This window comes from Patella vulgata, chromosome 6, assembly GCF_932274485.2.
Source record: "Patella vulgata chromosome 6, xgPatVulg1.2, whole genome shotgun sequence".
In the NCBI taxonomy this organism is placed as follows: domain Eukaryota; kingdom Metazoa; phylum Mollusca; class Gastropoda; family Patellidae; genus Patella; species Patella vulgata.
Window position 1 is genome coordinate 72,544,916 of NC_065884.2, and position 16,094 is coordinate 72,561,009.

Below are 16,094 nucleotides of genomic sequence, written 5' to 3' on the forward strand. Positions count from 1 at the left end.
CTTAGTCGTGGTCTTCGGAATCGCCTGCTCAGCTACATCCTGAAGAATTGAAGTGAATAAGGCCATGGGCTCATCTGCATCTTCTAACTCCTTTGCGTCAAAAGAGAAGAGACACAAAGATTCAAAAAGAGCCCAATCAGCCTTATGCAATTTCCACCTCTGCGGTCTTTCAACCGGAGAGGGACCATTATTATCTATCAAGATGGGGAAATGGTCACTACCACACAGATCTTCATTTACTCTCCATGTAAAATCCTGAAACAGGACCGGAGAGCAAATGGTGAGATCAAGAGAAGAAAAAGAAGCTGTGGCAGGATGTAAATAAGTAGGCGAGTCATCATTTAATAAACACAAATTATTAATGTTAATGAAGTCCGCTATTTGTTTACCTCTGTTATTATCATCTGGACTACCCCAGAGTGAATGATGACCATTGAAATCTCCCGTAATTATAAACGGGAGGGGAAGGTGTGCAACAAGGTCATCAAGATCTCTGGGGTTCAGATGTAAACTAGGTGGTAAATATACAGAGCAGAGTGTGATAGGAATATGTAGAGTCACCCTCACTGCAACTGCCTGTAAAGGTGAGTTGAGGGCGACTTTACTCTGCGGAGTATTTCCATTAAGGAAAATGGAAACACCACCGTGTGCTCTACCATCATCGTTAGGAAAATGATGATAGGCAACAAAATGTCTGAGTGTTAAGACGTCTGCATTCTTTAAAAAAGTTTCTTGTAAACAAATATTTAAGGGATTAAATTTTTGAATTAAGATTTGAACTTCATTAAAATTTGGTTTAAGACCACGACAATTCCATTGAATAATGGAATTTGCCATTTTCAGGGAGGTTTAACGGGACTTCTATGATGTTGTTTGGGGTCGTGAATTTCTACAACAACACCCATAAGATTGTCCTGTATCCCGAACCTGTTAAAGGTTTGGACAGGATCCTCATCACCCTTCCGACTTCGGAAGGAATTAAGTTTTGTATTTTGAGGAACGCCTTTACCAGAACGTTCCTTGTTTGTTTTTGGTGGATTTCCACCTTTTGCTGGAGGAGTGGGGGGCACAATCTCCTCTATCTCAGACACTCCAGATTTTTTAACAGTCTGGGTACTGAGAGAATTATTTGCAGGTTTCGGAGGAATTGGAGGTTTTTCTTGTGATGAGGATTCTGTCTGAGCTGGCCAGACAACAGGTGTTTGGCAAGCAATGGAAGCGGTCTTCGGTTTGACTGCGTTTGCAAAGGACATTGCAAACGTTGGGGTTACAGCCTCAACCAACTTCCTTGCTTCTGGATATGAAATGTTTTTCTCTGTTTTCACCTGTTGTACTTGTTTTTCTTTTTTCCATATCGGGCACTCTCGGGAATATGCAAAATGAGGCCCTTTGCAGTTAATGCAATGGTGATCGAGCTGACAAGATGTACTTTCGTGACCATCCTGTCCGCATCGAGCACACATCGCTTTCCCCTTACACACGTTCTTACTATGTCCAAAGCGTTGACAATTAAAACAACGCAATGGATTTGGAATATAAGGGGTAACTGGAATGGAAAGAAAACCAGCTTTGATCATCCTAGGAAGATCTGGCTTATCAAAGGTCAGGATATAGGTGTTTGGTTGAATAATGATACCATTACGTCGGATGGAAATACGTTTGACGTAAGTAACACCTTGTGAGGAGAGATTTTCAAGCATCTCTTCCTCACTGCTGCCTTCTAAATCCTGAGACCGAATAACACCTCTTGAAGAATTAAGAGAGTTATGCGGTGCAACTTTGATGGGAATGTTGGCTAAAGTCTTAGATTTTATTAAAGATGAAGCATGTGATTCTTTAGCACATTCCACTAGCAGAGTACCATTTCTCATTTTCTTCACGCTTTTAGGCTCACCAGCCAAGCCGGCAAGACCTTTAGCAATCAGAAAAGGAGAAGTTTTACTTAAATTAATATCATTGGTACTCTGTATAACCAGAAACCTAGGCCAAGTTCGGGATGTTTTATTTGGTAAACCATTTGTTTCCAAATCCTCGGTCGACGTTCTTTTTAACGTACGAGTCTTCTTGATTTGGGAAGCCATGAGTGTATTTTAAAAGATTCATCCCTGCCTGCTCTCCAACCACCAAAGGGTTGCAATATCCATGCAGGCTACTGCGCGGATATCCAGCGCATGCGCCCTAAGAGAACAGACAGGGATATACCTAGACAAAGTAAAGATATAATATTTTTACCTTATCCAGTTGACCCAAGCCGCTGCTTTAGAGTAGGCACCCAGGACACAAAGGTAGAACTGCAATAAATACATTACAGATTTATGGGAAAGATGCGCCTACTCGTCAGCTAAACACGACCAAAGCCGATTGATCAGAGTGGGCCACTCGGACCTCCCGTCTAGGTGAATTGTGGGCCGAAGCAATGTGTTGCAGAGATAGGGCTCGCAAGCTAAATCCCCACTCAATTACCAGGATTCCACTCTCCACCGACACGGGTCGCAACGCACGGCAAACACGTTGCCCCATTACAGGGATCCTTTTAGTCGCCTTTTACGACACGCAGGACATACGAAGGGTATATTCTTATCACCCCCTACACCCCAGGGGGGATTAATCCAACAAATTTACCCTTGTGTCGTCATAAATACATTCACCAGAGTGACGGTTTAGGTCAATCTGGTTGGCTGATTATTTATACTTATTGGTTTGTGTATACACCCGTCGAGCCTTAGGAGACGCACTGGTTGTACTTGTAGCCTTTGGTCACTATTGGTCTTGTCTGGTGACCTTCGCGCTAAAAAAGAAAACATTAATTTAAATTTTGTAGTATGTAAACCAGTTGTCAAGACAACAGTTTGCTTTAAGTTAGCTAGCACGACTTCAAATTTATTTGAACATAGTAACCCGTTGAAATACGAATATTTATATTGCAAAATTTTGTGATACGTAATTAGATATCTGTCTTTCACCTTATTTGAATTTTCCCCTTTGCGGTGTGAGGGCTCATAAGAATTCATCTTTCGTGTGTTCTGCGTTTCGTAAAAGACGATTAAATCGATCCATCTAATGGGGCAATATTATTTCGTGTGTTGCGACCCGTATCGATGGAGAGTGGAATCCCGGTGATTAAGTGTGGATTTGGCCCATGGTTCACCTAGACGGGAGGGGAAACTGGGTCCTACCCGATCAATCGACTTTGTTCGGTCTAGCTGTGAAGAATGTAGCCTTTCCCAGTTAGTGGGCAGGGCAGTAACTTGAGGTACGACGTACTGTGTGCATGGATTCAACCAACACAACCACAATAGTGAAAGGACATCTAGAAACCCATAAACCTCCTAATTCAGAGGATGTTTAGGAAGTAAAATGCCAAAATCCCGATATTCCTCGCAATTGAGATTTCCCCCAAGAGTCTTATCAAAAAATTAAATGAAATGTGGTTTTATGGCACGTCAGCTCCAACCGGGCTATATTGCGCCAAACATATGGTGAAAATTACAAGACAGGCTAAATTATATCACAGAAAAACATTATATGCATAAATAAAAACAATATCACAGTTAATAAAATTAAAAATAAAATACAACTTTTATGCATATAAATATTAAATACAAAAATGAAATGATATATATATATATATATATATATACAATTAAAATTTATTATAAAAACCTGTCTCCTTTAAAAAGTCTAACACTTTACCATATAAACCCGTTTGGGCAAACATGTGCTGTAGTGACTGACAAAGGTAAAAATTCGATCTAATATCCTTGAAATGCTTGCACTCAATGTCTTATCAAACGCTTCCCCATTTCTTATAATAACGAAGCGCATAGTTGACTTAGGTGTATCCACGATGGTATGGTTTTTTCTACTCCACTAATCCCTGGGCCCATTCCTGGGGGAGACACATGGTTAAATTATCCGCCCTTGATACTTGTGCTATTATTGCCGACAATAACACAATTCTATAAACACAAAGCCAATGGAAGGAACTAGCAGTTTATTGCTACAAATATCATCGCCAAAGTGTTTACTATGTAAGAGAGAGAGAGAGAGAGAGAGAGAGAGAAATGGGGTTTAACGTCCACTCGACACAAACTAGGTAATTTCGGGACTAACATATGGTTTGATTTTATATCAATAATTCGCTTGCGCCCAGGGGTCTTTAGCAGTGGCAGGAAACCGGAGGACCCGGAGAAAACCCACGAGGTTGGACAGGCGACCCTACTCCTTGTGACGTACAATCGGGGATTCGAAACCACGCCAGTCGATTCAATGACAGACTTTATGATACAGCGCGCGCACGCTAACCATTCAGCCATCCAACCCCCCTTACTATGTTAATAGACTACTGGTATGATACATAGAGTGGGCATGTAATGAAAATTAATTTGTTCAGTTACTTGCATAAGCAGGTTTCTTGAAGGAAACAGCTTAAAGGTACACTTTCATAAAAATTAATTTGTGCAGTTACTTGCATAAGCAGGTTTCTTGAAGGAAACAGCTTAAGGGTACATTTTCATGTTAGGTTTTATAGAAGCGACGGGGGCCTCCCGGGTAACAAATACACGTCAATTTGAAAATAATCTGTCACTAGCCAATTGTTGACGAACGGACCGACGGACAGGTTGACGACATACCAGACCCATATGAAATGTTGCATAGTTTCTATCTCACTGTAATTATGTGCATAGAATATAATTTTAAAATTGTATCAATGTTTCCATTCTTTGGGATTCACTTTTACTTTGATTGCAGAACATGTATTTCGATAAATGATGGTATAGTGTAGATTTATCTTAAGATGAAATGGTTGTAGTTTAAAACACTGAACTGGAATACTATAATGATATATGAATTTGTTAACGACGCTGTTTGAGTGGATGTAATGGTTGTAGTTTAAAACCACAGGCCAACGATGGAGTGGGTTTCGTAATGTAAAACAATACTTTCACACAGGCCAACAATGGAGTGGGTTTCGTAATGTAAAATAATACTTTCACGGTACCAAGATTATGATCTGGCGCACTTGATCAACTACAGTGCAGCGGATTCTGAAACCCAAATGTTGAAGAATGTGTTGGATAAAACCTTAAAAGATAAAAGTATTACGTCATGTAATGTTGACGTCATATATAAACTTATAAATAAAATAGATGATAGACAATCTGTAGTTAAACAATGCAATGGGACTGTTGAACCTGGTTGTCAGTATGCAAACTGTTATACTGATATTATTGACTGGAAGAGATTCAGTAAACCTGTCAGTGGATTTATTGATGATCACAGAAACTTTACAATTCAAGTAACAATTAATAAAATAACTGACATTGTAAGGGATTAATAATCAGGCCACTGTTATTCTGATTAAAACCAATAATGGAACGGATGGCTGAATGATCGTTAAATAATCTAATTATTATGACACAAGGGAGATAACCCCTTTTTCTCGCTGACTCCAACTTGTCGTAACTTAATGACCCAAGATATATCTATCCGAGCAATGAATGTTTTACATTTTTATTGTAATCAAAACTGAAAATTTAATTTTGAAATGGAAACTCATAGACGTCAGATTCGGTCATTTCATCGGCTACTTTTAATGCAATGGAAAGGAGCGGGCAACAGCTATTCGTCGGAGAAAATTGGGGCAAATACGACTATACACGTTAGGATCATTTAAAATTCTGTCTTGTCCACACTTTACCCTCTTTTTGATAAAAACAACATATTACGCAGTGTACTCAAGTGCGAACACCTTTTGTCAACACCAAAAATGCAAGATATGAACCTCCACTACAACCGGGCAGAGCATAATATAGTAGAAGCCATCGAAAGTATAAAAGAACGAAACGAAATATAGATCTGTATTTTAATCAGCTTGCTCAAGTGCGAACACATTTTGTCAACACCAAATATATTTAAAGGGAAAATTTCAATGAGGAACTCTCCACATGCGCAGAAGGGTTATTACATCTAAACAAGATGTGGGTGTGGGTGGAGACTGGGGTACTATTCTCTTTCATACAGACAAATATTCTACGACAAATATTCTTCCTCCGTATGTTGAAGACTAGGGGGTTCTGGGTGACCGAGACTATTGCGTATATGAAGATTCACCTCCACATTAAATAAGGTGAGCCGGTCACAAAAAAGTTTGACATTGCTTGCTTGGGTGAGTACATCCTCCTCGCAGTTTTTCGTTTGATTAGACTTAATCCCACTCAAACACTGCCGTACTAACGGCAAATTTACGTTCCAAATTATGACTGGTTCAACCAGAGATTTAAATACGTTGCCGTAAAATGTCAGGTGACAATCGTAGCTCTATGACGTCATAAGGTGCGAAATTTATAATGCTCAATTATTGCAGAAAAATTAATTCTGTGACAAACGAGGCTACACAAAATGGCTGCAAATGTCAACATTGCCACATGTAGAATCATTCTGTTGGACCACGACAGTTCTTTTTTTACCAATTCATTTCAGTATATAAAGAGAGGATTTACAGCGGCTAAGTGAGTAAGGCGCTGGCTCAATAATTAACCAGAAGGTCTGGGATTCGACCCCGGTGTATGTCGAGACAGTTTCAGTGGGGGGTTTCCCCCCTTGTCAGAGGACGCAAGACGGATTGATAGTCAAATTAACCAGTCGAAGGCAGATAATAATTTTGGAATAGTTTGTAATAAATATAATATAAAGAAAAATCGCACGAATTCAAAAACCGTTTAATATTGTTTTTATCTATTTTTTTTAATTTTCCCGCATGTTCAAATTTGATTGTTAAAATTAAAACCTTAAAGGGGACATAAGATGGGTGAGAAAACTTTTCGGTATGTATGCCAATGGTTACTGAATCCATTATACGGCATGTTCACACCAATCTGATTAAAATTAATCTAGCTGTCTTCACTCGAAGACGAAAATATAGATCTCCCGTAAATATACATTATTACAAGAATGTAATTTGAGCTGACCTCATGGCCGCGGTAGCCTCGCGAGATTACATTCGGAGCGTACATGCCAGTGAGAAGACCGCACATCAGCAATAGCTGGAGATTTCAATTGTATTTTAGTTACGTGTTACAGACGATTTAGATTTGCGTAACGCTGGCAGTGTTACATATGGGTTCCAATGATTTGTCGGATTTGAACAGTAATCCATATGAATTGGCGTTAGCCATTGCGTCTTATATTGATTATGAATGTAGTAATTTCGGAACTTTTACCCCGTAAATTAGTGACCTATTCAACATATAACAAGAAAGTAGCCGAGACAAATAAAAGATTGGCATCGTTGTGCATTGACCGCTCTAATATTTCATTATTGCACCATAGAGCAGGGCTAATAAATCCAATTCGTAACCCTTACGAACCTTATGGTATTCATCTATCTAAAGCCATTGGCTGCCCACTTTTCAGTTGTAGAGTGAGAGATGCCATTCTACGACATATTCTCAGGTTTTGTTTGCATCCCACATCTTAGTTGGTCGATTTTGACCTTGTTGTAACTATTTCGTATATAAGTATATTGTGGTTAATGATTATGATGTGTTGGGCTTTTTCAATGTGCCCGTCGTATTTGTATTAGTATAGTAGGCTACATTACTACATGTAGTGGCTTTGGAAAAATCACGCTTTACTTTTTGTCTTCGTCATATTGAGCGACTGGTTTATTTGTCTGGTTTTATCGACTGGATTATTCGACTGTTTGTTTTTTCGACTGGATTATTCGGCTGTTTGTTTTGGGTTTTTTTATCGACTGGATTATTCGACTGATTTTTTCAACTGAGATAAAAGCACAAGAATATGTCACATAAGCTAAATTATCATTCAAACTAGGCATGTAATATGCAAAAATGAATTATGTTTAATAGCATGCAATTGTAATTTAAATATCTAAGTCTAACACATGTGATGTCCACATCATTGGCACTGACAAATGTGGAATACAAGATCACGATATTACCGTTACCAGTCACTCATCACTTGTTTACCCAGCCTGGGCTATATTGCGAAATACTAAACTTTTTAAAAGAGACAGGTTTCCATTATAAATTTTAATTTGTATATAATATTTATATGTAATATTTTCTATTTTTATTGTTTATATGCATAAAAGATTGTTTTTATTTTTAAATTTGATAAAACTGTGATATTGTTTTTATTTATGCATATAAAATTTTGTGATATGATTTAGCTTGTCTCGAAATAATCACCATATGTTTGGTGCAATATAGCCCGGTTGGTGCTGATGTGCCATTAAATCATATTTCATTTCTGACAAATGTGACAACAGAAATATCTGTTTTCTTTTTCTCATTTATGATGTATGTTTAATTTTTTTAGATATCATTAATCCGTACAAAGTAGATGTTCAGTACCAAAATTGGTCACAATGGATAGCACCAGATAGTGTGTATCCTCCAGGAGTTGTAAATACAGAGCATAGAAAGGTTCCATTGAAACAGTATTAACAGATGAACATATTGATACACTATATTGTGGTGAAGGCAGTGTAAGTATATTTCCACTCCCATTTCCCTTAAATGTGCTATTATAATAACAATTCATCTTCTGATCAATCCAGTTACGATAGGCAATATTTTTCTACTCCCTGACATTTAATTGAATGCTTAAGGAAACAGTCTTACGATAATATATAATAGAAATACAAACACTTGTATTCTGGTAAATATAGCTCGATTTGGGTTCTGAATTTCAGACCTGAATACAAGGTAAAAATAAAGCCAACGTTGACACCACCTACCTAATGTGGTTGGCCTATGAATGAAGCCTTATGCCCTGGCCAAATAATAGTGGGCAGTTAAGAGGCTGAACAGGTGACCCTACTCCTCGTCACGTACGAATGGTGAATCAAGACCATGCCACTTTGGCCATCTGGCATCCCATACCAAATCTAGGTAGGTAAGGCTTTAATCGTCTAATACAGACATTTTTTCTTCTGGTGTATCAGATCAAATTACAAACATTGGCATCTTAAATTAGCTGAATGTTAAACACAATCAATCTGCATTACATTATTTACTTTATTAGGTGGAAATTGGGTTATGGCATGGAATATAATATGGTATTAAACATCTGATTAGATCAGAAAGTGTCCGTGACCACATTGACATGAAACACCAACCAAGAATTGTCAACAATGCTTATCAAATATTTCGTCTGCACATGGAAACAACAGAAAAAATAATATGTTTGCACCAAATAATGACTGAGTTCTAGATTCAAGCATCGAAAATTTGAATCTCCTACAAATGAAACAATTGGTTAGAGATATGCCATGTTCTGATTCCGTTCGTAAAACATATCATTGGGAACCACTAACAGATAATAACTTTCGAAGGCAATTTCATCCCGCCACGCTATCAGATTCCTATTACTTAAAATATATTTGCCCAGGAATTAACCAAATAAGAGACCTGTCGCTAATTAGTCAACTTAAAGGAAAAATCAATACTCAGATTGTGGAACAAATGTTCAGTGAACTAAAAAAGAATATATATTTTCTCAAACAAATGGGAATTCCCCATCACCTGTTCATAAGTAGACTAAATTTACATTTGATGAATATGGAAGGACAAAAAAAAAACATTCCACGTGGTGTAGAGGAATTTGTAGCTGCCGATGGAAGAAAATTGTTTGCCTATCCAAATGTAAACAAAACTGGTGAAGCACACATCAGTGATGCTGAAGGTTCCAACCCCAATATAGATATGCCGTCTAACGTAAATTTGCAATGACAAGTTGCAGGTTAGTAGCATATATGTAGTTAATCCACTACATACAGTTTATAATAATTTTTAAAAATTTTATGACCTTATTCTAGATGGTATTAGTGAAGTATTTGTATTATATATTCTTATTCTAGATGGTGTTAGTGAAGTATTTGTAATGTAATTGTATTATATATTCCTAAATCTAGAAACAATACATGGGTTGCTAATGTGATGTTGTGTAATTGATAAAAATTATTTAAAGTAATAATAACTTTAAAAAGAAAAACAATATTTTAAATATTTTAACCTATATGGGTGTGCTGCAAGTTTTATAGTAATTAAATGATATCCGTATTTAAAAAATATCTATTTCATATATTAAGAACCATTGATTTAATAATATACTGTAGAATACAGATGATAAATAGAATTTTACGGGATATGTTTTATTGAGTTTGAAAGTGTATATTGTGTTACTACGCGGTAATTATCTACTCATGGTGTTTTGAATTGATTGGTTGTGACAATTTTATTCGCTAATGCTTTGGGACACGATGACTTGGTTATAATTAGTTGAGAGTGATGTAACTTGGTGTGGGAAAGAGAACTAAAAGTCATTTCTTGGAACATTGGTAAAGTGTTTTTTGTTGGATATAATTTTTAGATGGACGGCTGGTTTAAAGTAGGGAAAGGAACGGAGGGTGGAGAGTTAGAACGATGACCTATTAGTAGTGACACCTGAAGACGGGGAGGTTTTGGAGAGGGGAAAAGGTTTGTAAGAAAGTGTCCCGTCTTCATTAGCCCAGGTTAGGAGCAGAACAGTAGGACGTTAAACCCCATTTCATTTCATTTTTTTGTAAGAGAGTGAGGGTATTTATGCCATCATTGGCTGTGTTTGAAGAACAAAGGGAGGTAGCGCAGAGGTTGGCGTTGGCTGTGCAGCAGGACGTGGAGCAGTACGTTGAGGGAGCAGGAGGTTGAACTAGAAATCCCTTATTACCCTATGTTGAGACCCGATTTTGATTGAGGGGGGGGGGGGCGTAAACTCAGATGTGTGTGAAAAGGATGTGGTCAGAGAAAAAGTTGATGTGGGGGGTACTTCCTACGAAAAAAGCAAGAAAACGTGTGGGTCGAGCACAGCTGTGCCCAGTAAGGGGGTGTAACTACTTTTCAAAAACCATTAAAAAGACTCGTGATGACTAACCATTTACAGGGTGTTTTGGGGTCGGGGTATTCCTCAGAGGAAAGGCTCTACAGGAAACTGGAAGTAGTAAAAATTCTTGCGGCTAGAATATCCCGCACTGGAGGCTACTTGACAAATTTATAGAGTTTGGTAAAACGGTCTAGGGTGGTTACCAATCTAAATTATCTTTCTCCCGGAGATATTCAAGAAATGGAACGAGCTTGCCGATTGTTTCAATGGCCAATTCCCCCCATCGTTTCACTTTGTCTCCAGTAAACAATTTTGCAGGGTTGTTTCATTGGAGGGTCTAAGTGGTGGCCCTAAATATGTTATCCCCAGAGAATCGCCAATGGTTTTAGTGTATTAAGGTTAGCCAAATTAATTTCTAGGGGCAGTTTTTTTAGTGGTCTTATGTTGGGTTATTCTTTACAGGTTATCCCGATTAAGGGTCCTATAAATCTTAGTTCGGCATTTTAGGCCGGTATCGTTTACGTTTAGCCCGATCTCTTTGTGCGGTCTTATCCATATCAGCCCAGATGCTATGTTATAATTGTATGTTCAACTATGTGTGCTGTCCTTGCTGGGGGGGAGGGGGGTGTCTGTGATCTTGTTTAGAAGATAATTAACCTAATTTATCTATATATATTCAGCCACAGTAACACTTTTCTACTATTCGGGGTTCGTTTGGCTCTTCCAAACTCGGCTATATTCAGAGAACGCCTAAACACATCAACATGGATGGATCGCCCAAATGTAGACTCGATTTGGTATGCACGTGCATGGGATGTATATAAGAACCCGGCGTCCAACTAGAAGTCGCAGACGAAAATTTGAGACAGATCTCTGAGCTAGTTAGCAGGCCTAGATAATATACTATTGCAAATACCTGTGCAGGTTGTGATATGATAAATAGTCATGGAGACTTGACACGCTCTGAGAGTATGTTCACAGATGAAGAATGTATCGGCCCAACAGATGAACTGAACTGTAAATACAGAGCATAGAAAGGTTCCATTGACACTATTAACAGATATATATTGATACACTATATTGTGGTAAAGGCGGTGTGAGTATATTTCCAGTCCCATTTCCCTTAAATGTCCTATTATGATAACAACTCATCTTCTGATCAATCCAGTTATGAAAGGCAATATTTTTCTACTCCCTGACATTTAATTTATAAGGAAACAGTCTTGCGAGGATATATAAAGGAAATACAAGGACTTATATTCTGGTAAATATACCTCGATTTGGGGTTTGAATTTCAGAAGACATACAGACTTAAATACAAGTTAAAAATAATGTCGAATGTTGACACCACCTACCTGATGCCCTGGCCATATAATAGTGGGCAGTTAAAGAGGTTGGACAGGTGACCCTACTCCTCGTCACGTTCAAACGGGGAATCAAAACCATGCCACTTGGGCCATCCATCATCACATACCAAATCTACCTTTTACACAAATTATTTTTTTTTTGTAGGTAAAATTAGTTAAGGATATTGATAAAGATATTGGAGTTGACAGTAGTGGCCCAAAAATAATTTACCAATCCCTGGGAGCGATCTTGTATGTAATATAGAAATAAATGAATTACTTATCTGGGTGTCATATGCAAATCAGGAATCCGGTTCTTTTGTAAAGTAAGGTGTTTAACAAGTGCATTAGTACACATAAAATGGAAGGGCCCATAGTCTATAAATTTTATTTCATAGAATCTGATTCTCTGAGTACTCTTATATTCAAAAAAAGTAGGGGATATTTGATTTTGGGGGTATAATACTAAAATATGCAAATGACTACGAAAAAAGTCACTATAGAACCTAACAGAAGAAACATTTCCAGTTACATGTGACGCCCAAACGCACCAATAGCTACCGCATGGAATGCAGGTGATGCTTGGGATCATCATGGGGATCCAACCCAAGATTTGCACGACTCTGACTTTGAATGTTACAGTCATTGTGGCATTGAATTCCAGGGTGGAAACATCAGTTTAATTGTTTTAGTGACCAGAAAACAAATTTTGATATGCGTCGGCTTACCCAAAATGAAAGGTTACGTGCCCTTGGCATGCTACAGATCGGCACAACACAGGCGGTTGTGGCGCGGATGATGAATGTTTCTCAGTCTGTCATAAGCAGGCTATGGTCCAGATACCGTGATACACAATCTGTACAGGACAGACCACGCTCAGGTCGACAACTCAAGCCCAGGATCGATTTATCCGTACCTTGGCCTTGAGAAATCGTGTCATCACAGCAAATCAGATCAGCGCTCGTCTTCAAACAGACACTGGTGTGAGAGTGAGTGGCCAGACGATTCGGAATCGACTGCATAGGGGTCACCTTCGCGCCCGACGTCCTCGCGTGATCCCTTGTTTGAGAGATCATCACATTCAGGCAAGACGTCGTTGGTGTAGGGATCGTCAACACTGGGATAATCGACGCTGGAGCAATGTGATGTTTTCAGATGAGTCAAGGTTCACTGTTGATTTTTTGGACAGACGTAGGAGGGTGTGGCGTCGTCGAAACGAAGCGCTTCCAAGACGTTAACGTCATCAGACATGATCGATTTGGGGGTGGTTCTGTTATGGTGTGGGGAGGCATCACTGTTGCTGGCAGAACGGCTTTACATGTTGTTGCAGGGCGTGTTACAGGCCAGTACTACCGGGACAACATCTTGGCAGTCCATGTTGTGCCGTTCGCACGACGTCATGGCCGCCGTTTCATCTTCCAGGATGACAACGCAAGATGTCACAGGGCCAGGATCGTTACAGGTTACCTCCAACAACAGAACATCACCACATTACCTTGGCCAGCACTGAGTCCCGACCTCTCCCCCATCGAGCATGTCTGGGACATGCTTGGACAGAGGTTACGTCAACGTCAACAACGTCCTGCCAATGTCCAAGAACTTGCTGCTGCGTTGCAACAGGAATGGGACAATCTGGACCAAAATGACCTTAGACGTCTCATTAGGAGTATGCCACGTCGGATCAATGCTTGTTTGGCAAACAGAGGAGGATTTACCCGTTACTGACTTGGTTGTGATGCTGTGGTAACTTTGCTGTTTGACCCCGGGTATCATTTTACCCTTATAATGGTCAGTCTGTGCCTTACTTATTCTAACGATCATTTGGAATAAATCGATGAATGTGAACTTCATTTCATTTTGTCATTTGTTTCTTCGTCAGTTTCATTAGGTGACTTTAATAACACTTAAAAATCAAATATCCCCTACTTTTTTTGAATAGTATATAAAGGAAGTCGTTCTGATCGAATCCAGTTAAAATCTCGGCCATCTGACTTTGGAGAAAGTTGCTTATGCACTTCCCATGAGGATATGTCTAAATAATAATTTATATAAATATGTAAATAACAGATTTAGCTCTTGCATAGTATGTTTTATTGATGGTCACTTTGAATGGGTTAGCATCATTTATGGGTTAAGGCTTTAAGCGTCAAATACAGACTTTTTCCCGGTGTGGACATACTGTGGTGGTTATTACGCTATATTAGACCAAATTACAACTGGATGTTAAATACAGAAATGAAATGAAATGGGGTTTAACGTCCTACTGTTCTGCTCCTAACCTGGGCTAATGAAGACGGCCATACGCCATACAGTGTGCTATGAGGGAAATTTTGCCCGGGCAGCGGCGCTACGGCCTACTCTTATATCGAATTCCAACTCCAAAGGGATCTTTTACGTGCACGCCAATGTGTACACGGGACCTCTGTTTTACGTCCCATCCGAACGACTAGACGTACAGCTGTCCTTGTCAGGCCCTCCATCACTGACAAGGAGAAACCACGCCGGAAAATCTGGATGAACTTTATCGGCCAATGCAGGGATCGAACACCCGACCTCCAGGCTAGCGAGCCAGCGTCTTACCCTCTTAGCCACGTGACCCCCCATGTTAAATACAACCAAACCAATCTAGATTACATTATTTACTTTTTTAGGTAGAATTTTGGTTATGGCATGGAATATGTTACGGTATTAAAAATCTGATTATATAGAGCAGAAAGTGTCCGTGACCACATTGCTATGGTATCGTCCATTGAAACACCAACCAAGAGTTGTCATCAGCTGCACAGGGAAACAACAGAAAAAATATGTTTGCACCAAATAATGACTGAGTTCTAGATTCAAGTATCGAAAATTTGAATCTCCTACAAATGAAACAATTGGTAAGAGATATGCCAACTTTCGAAGGCAATTTCATCCCACCACGCTATCAGATTCCTATTACTTAAAATATATTTGCCCAGGAATTAACCAAATAAGAGACCTGTCGCTAATTAGGCAACTTAGAGGAAAAATCAAACTCAGATTATGGAACAAATGTGCAGTGAACTAAATAAGAATTTATATTTTGTCAATAAAATATCTATTCCCCATCACCTGTTTATAAGTAGACTGCATTTACATTTCATGAATGTGAAAAAAATGAATCAGTTTTGAAGACATGACAAAACACCATTCCACACGGTGTAGAAGAATTTGTGGCTGCTGATAGAAGAAAAATTGTTTGCCTATCCAAATGTATTGCCTATCCAAAATGCAAACAAAACTGGTGAAGCATACATCATTGATGCTGAAGGTTCCAAACCCAATATAGATATACCATCTAATGTAAATTTGCAATGGTAAGTTCCAGGTTAGTAGGATATATGTAACCCATCCACTAACTGTCTTAAATACAGTTTATAATTTTTAAAATTTTGATGACCTTATTCTAGATGGTGTTAGTGAAGTATTTGTGATGTAACTGTATTATATACTCTTCAGAAACAACACAAAACTGCGGAAATGCTAACCAGTGTATGTTAAAAACAAACCAATTGCCTACACATGAACAGTTCATATGGGCGACTTATCTGACAGCTCCATTTGACTCGCGAAGAGATACACTGTCATAAGTGAAAATGGACGTTTTTGATTTGTCTTAATGAGTAATTGCTCCATCAATCCTCAGACATTCAGCAATCGTCGTGGCATGCTCCTAAAAACTACCGTCCACTCCGGATTAGGGGCAATCTGACCCACTCCGCTTGCAGTGTCGACGAACACGTCTCCCGATCAAATTAAACGTAACACATTAAAGCAACGCTAAACATTAAATCTTATGCAAGAACCGATAGGAAAGCAAACATGGGTAGGATAACCCAG